This window comes from Gasterosteus aculeatus, chromosome 7 (assembly GCF_964276395.1).
Source record: "Gasterosteus aculeatus chromosome 7, fGasAcu3.hap1.1, whole genome shotgun sequence".
Lineage (NCBI taxonomy): Eukaryota > Metazoa > Chordata > Actinopteri > Perciformes > Gasterosteidae > Gasterosteus > Gasterosteus aculeatus.
Window position 1 is genome coordinate 29,728,902 of NC_135694.1, and position 5,206 is coordinate 29,734,107.

Sequence of the window (5,206 nt, forward strand, 5' to 3'; positions counted from 1 at the left end):
GGACGAAGACGACGGGTTCCAGGTCCACGTGACACAAGCATACGCTCAGCGTTCAGCCGTAATGAAACTGGTGCTCTAATGAAAGAAGCACCAACGTCGGGCCTCGAGCGCTGGAAGCATCTCCAGAGGTTTCTTCAGCAGAAAACACGCGTTGTGACGTCAGACAAACTCAATATGCGATGTATATATATGTCCTTTAATTATTCAATAAGTCATTTTATCTGGATTTGGAGCTGGAAAAAAAGTTTTTACAACAACTGAACATTAAGGAAAACACAGCAGTTCTAATTACAATAGATTTTGGGAAAAAGGAAATGCGGAGATGTGTAGAAAAGTTTGGGTTTATTGAACGTCTTAGAATTCACTTCAAGTTGTGACCTTTATAGAACTCTTCTAGGTCCTCGCCAAGACTGCTTTCAGATTCAAAAATCAACTGACGAATTCAGTGGAACCGAGTCACTTGGTGTCACTTCAAACTCGTTCATTCTACAGCTTGAAACATGTCGCTGCAGAGATTTCTCTCTGACATCAACACGTCACGCCTTAAAAAAACCGCCTCCCCGCCCGGAGAGAAAGCCAGTGACGTCTGCAAAGTGAGCCTAGAGATATTTAAATGATTTCATTGCAAACACATGTCGGCTAAGCACGTTTGACTGACACACACACACACACAATTTCATTAAAACAGGAAATCTTTACAGGGTCCGAGTGCTGCAGCTCGTCCCCATCGGGATGTAGCAGATGTCCACGAGCATCACCTACATCCCCACGCCGGACGCGTGTCCCACTCGCACTACGTCTCTACACGACGACATCCTGACACGCGGGAGGAAAAGGGAGTCCAGAACCGGCTCGGCTGCTTTTCCCCGGGCCGCCGCTACGGAGCGGCGAGCGAGTCCATGAAGGCGTCGAAGTCGTCCGGGTGGCACCGCATGTACTCGTTGATCTTCCTCTTGATCTGTTTGGGCGTGTCCTGGTAGTAGTTCTTCTCGTCCTGGGCCATCGCCTGCAGGGAGAACAGACAACACGGCTGCTCATTTGCTTCCAGCTGCATATATTGTCTTAGACCTTTTCGGTGGCGAGAAACTTCTTAGAAGAATTAGAGGACAACAATGACGCCCCAGTGAGGTTTCCAATGGTCATTACATACCAGCAGGATTCAAATATTAGTACGGATCAATATATCGGCTTTGTTTAATGGATCGCAGCGCAGAAAGACAGACCAGAAGATCAGTTATCTGACCGATATAATCCAAACTAACAACTCCAGAGCATAAATAAAGTCCAGGTGTGAAAGTCATGCTTTTAAAAACAAACAAAATATTCTGCATCCATATTGTCTGGCGTTTCAAAAACAAGATGTCACTGCGATCAGAAAACTATTTGCGTTTTATTCATTAAGGGTTTTTTTTGTTCATTAAATCCAATAAATCTTTTCATGAGCAACAGGTAAAACAATGAGATATTTCCCTCTAAACTAAAGCGGTGCCTCACTCTGCCTGTCAGACTTTTAAAAGGGGTGGAAACCTTTTTATTGTAGGATATTTTGTAGCCCAGAGAACCACGTGCACGCAATTCCCTCCGTTATGGACTGAGTGGGACTTTAAAGCGAATGTTGAAACGCCGTCTGAACGAGGCACTTCTCCGAGGAAGGACCAGAAGCCTCCTTCGGGTCCGGCTGCTGCTCTCACCTTGAAGTCGTCGTTGTGCTCTCGGATCATGTACTGAGCGTACTCGATCAGATCAGAGGACAGCGTCTTGCAGTCTCTCTCTGGAACGTTGGCCTCTTTCTGCAACTCTGCAGCCACAAAAACACTCGCGTTGTGAAACAAGAAGAATCTTGTTTGCATTTAACAGTCAATATTTTTCTCCTATTTTTCCTTTTAATTTTCTTCCAAATGGTATAAAAATGAATGTTAAAACTCAAAGTGAAAATAAAACTCAAAGTGAAAATACGCAAATCATCGGTTTGTCTCGGTTTGCAGTATAATTTGAGGGTCTCTCAGTCTCAACTAAATAAAAAGCACAGGGTGCAAGCCTGTGGTTTTATTGATCTTTCTGCATAATGTTTAATCCTGATAACAGACTTCCTTTTCCAAAGGAAAAGCTACAGAACACGAGTTTTGTGTTTTTAAAAATTGAACCTGCTGGATACATTTCTTCAATATTATTTAAACAACAGATTTATTTTACAAACCAGTGCGTAGTTAAGTACAACTGGACGTTTTGCGAGGACACAGAACAGTGGATCATTACAACCGTCACTGGACTGGGAAACAGATTTCTGGTGATGCTGCTCAGCGTCTTTGTCTGGACAGGAGACGCCCAAGTATCGCTCTATTAAAGTCTGCTTGCCTGTGTTGCGCCGTTTTAGAGGAACCACGTGAGCTAAATAAAAGAAAACAAGATGAATAAAACCCCAGGGAAGCTACAACCGATCCACAGCAGGTACTTACGCTGCTTTTCTTTATTGGCACCGTGCGGTTTGGATCAAAAGCCAGACCCATCAGAACCCAGCAGGTTCTTGGCCGTGGACTTTTTGTTGTCCCACGCATTTCGAATCTGTGAACTGAGTGAGAGGACAAGTCAGACGCACAATGTCGCAAAAACGTACACACTCAAAAGTCCTTCTGCAGGATAAAGCCAAAGGAAATGTGAAAAACAAGTTACGTTTTAACGCCGTAAACATGGGACTGAAAGAAAGGCTCAGGCTCTGTGATTGTAGATCTAAATTTATTGGTTAAACAAAAAAAGTTTCATATAATGAGAACTATCAACTTTTTCCAGGAAAGGTTTTTTTTGTTTCCATTTAAATCTTGGTATATTCAATATGACTAAAAACAACAACAACACTGCACAGTACAGAACTGTGATAATATGTATCATACGTGTAATGTGTAGCATACGATATTACATGAATATGCGTCATCAAATCTCCCTAAAATATCCGTCAGGAATTCAATGGAGACATTTAGGGCAGTCGTCATGGAATAATAATTGTATGTTGTTTTTACTCTCATACGGGCTGAATGATTAATCCATTGAAAGAAAAACGGATCCATATTCAATTAATTGTTAGCTGTAGTACACGCTCATGTGTCTGAAATTGAATTATACAACATTGTTATAGAAAGCAGCATTTATAAATTCAAAAACACGTTCATTATCATTGTAGTAAGTATTTGCAATCAAGACATTTAAATATTAACGGATATATGTATTTCTCCTTGGCATCATCATGCTCGCTGTTAGCCAACATTAGCTAACATGCTAACGTGTAGCTGCTCGCTTACTTTTCTATCCTGGGGTTGTATTTCTTGTTGGACCGTTTCCTCATCTTCTTCCGGTCCTGGTTGTAGTCGAACTTTTTTCTCTTCGATGACTTCTTGGCTTTCGGCATGTTGGTGAATTGTTTCTGTTTTTACAGAACACGCTTGAGGTTTGTTGGTGATATAAGGGAAAAGGCAACGTGCTGAAACCGGATGTAGGTTTGTTGTGTTCCGGCCATGTGACAGGAAGTCCCCTTTGCACTGATCAGGATCCTTCTCATTGAATCTGGGCATTAAACGCAAATGAGCGCCAACATCGAACACAACCCGCACGGACTCAGAACAGACACTGAAAGCTTAGTCACAAATTAAACTCAATGTATACAGCTGCGTGTCTAGTTTCATTTTGTTCTGCCGAATATTTTCTATCTGAATTTTCTGCTTCGTTTCCACGAAAAGAAAAATCAAAGGGTTGGAGCCGAGTGGATGGACAAGGCTAGGTGTAAGGTGTGGGGGGGGTGGAAAAGAAAAAAAGACAAAAACAAATGAGTGGAGAGTTATAATAAAAGGAAAACAAATAAACAAAATTACAATAAGATAAACATCCATTCAACAATGCACAGGGACACAGCCCTGGTTAAAACACAGGCGTGATACATGTTTAAAGGAGCTGATCTGGCGCACGGTATGAACCGGGGACGCCGCGGAGACGAAGAAAACCGCAGCGACCCCAATCCGCTCATCACAGCAACTCCCAATTACAGGAGAATCCCGTTAAGCCTAGTTTATGCTTCTGCGTTTTCAGAGCGACGCAGACGCGTGTCCCTTGCGTCGCTTTTCACACCTCCTCGCGTCCTCGCGTGTGTCGAGACATTTTTCGGGGCTTGCGTCGCTTTTGACAGCGCACCAGGCTGCGATTGGTCCGCTAACTGCGTCCTTTACGGAGTCTCACATTTCCGCTTCCATAGCCCGATACCGCCATTATTAAAACGAAGAATGTTTACGGGAGACCGGATCAGATTGAAGAGCTTTTGTCGGGAAGAAATGCGTAAATATTGAGCGCTTCTACACGCCGTCATTGGCGGGTTGGATTCACGGAGCTCCTCAGAACGTGCACGTATTTACGGGACATGCATATTCACAAAGTAAAAAACTGCGCATGTAGGTGGACCGGGGATACAACTTAAACATCGTGGATGGGAATTTGTTATATTAAATGTTTACGTTCACCACTTCGAATACTCGAAAGTAACTAAAGCTAAACGGGTTTTGAATGTTGCTGTGTGTTATTGATCCGAAGAACGCAACAGGCACGCGATTCCTACGTCAGCCGCACGGGGGAGACAAACTACCACACATTTACAATGGAATGTGTCCAAATGTCATTATAAACACTGCAATATAAGTATTGCAGATACATTACATGTCATTTAGCTGACTCTTTTATCCAAAGCGACTTATAATGCATTTTTACCCCATGGTTTTACATTTTGCCCGGGGAGCAGTTAGGGGTTGGGTGTCTTGCGCAGGGACACTTTGACACGGGACATGTCGCCCCAGTTGTCATTTACAGGAACATTTTTATGATATAGAATTAATATGCCATCGTCTTTCAGACGGCACATCCCTCTTTTAGAATTTGTCTTCCTAAGTCTCAGATTTAACTAAAGATAACTGGGACAAAATGGTAATTCTATAATAAACTCTTGTTTAGTTGAATCTACAGCTTTGCATAATATTCTATAAAATCCCCATTTATTTTTACTCACCACTGTTTTGTGAGAATCTCTAAAAGCGTCGACTTTTCATGAGCTCAGCCTCGTTTTCAGCTACGATGACGATGCATTTTCCTGCTGATGCAAGAAGAATTAGAAATAGTTTAAGAAGGCACCCTTCAGTTGATGCAAAGCTTTTACTGGACGGAAGGGGAATCTGCC

At 42.6% G+C, this 5,206-nt stretch overlaps 1 pseudogene across 1 annotated transcript; it reads right to left on the bottom strand.

Annotated features, from left to right (window-relative positions):
• Positions 1–324: 324 nt before the first annotated feature.
• Positions 325–3,499, bottom strand: LOC120822720 (nucleolar protein 16-like; annotated as a pseudogene). The gene is made up of 4 exons (XR_013468067.1): positions 3,294–3,499; positions 2,453–2,569; positions 1,692–1,798; positions 325–1,006 (listed from the first exon to the last, which is right to left on the bottom strand). The product of XR_013468067.1 is annotated as a nucleolar protein 16-like (transcript).
• Between the last annotated feature and the right edge of the window lie 1,707 nt (positions 3,500–5,206).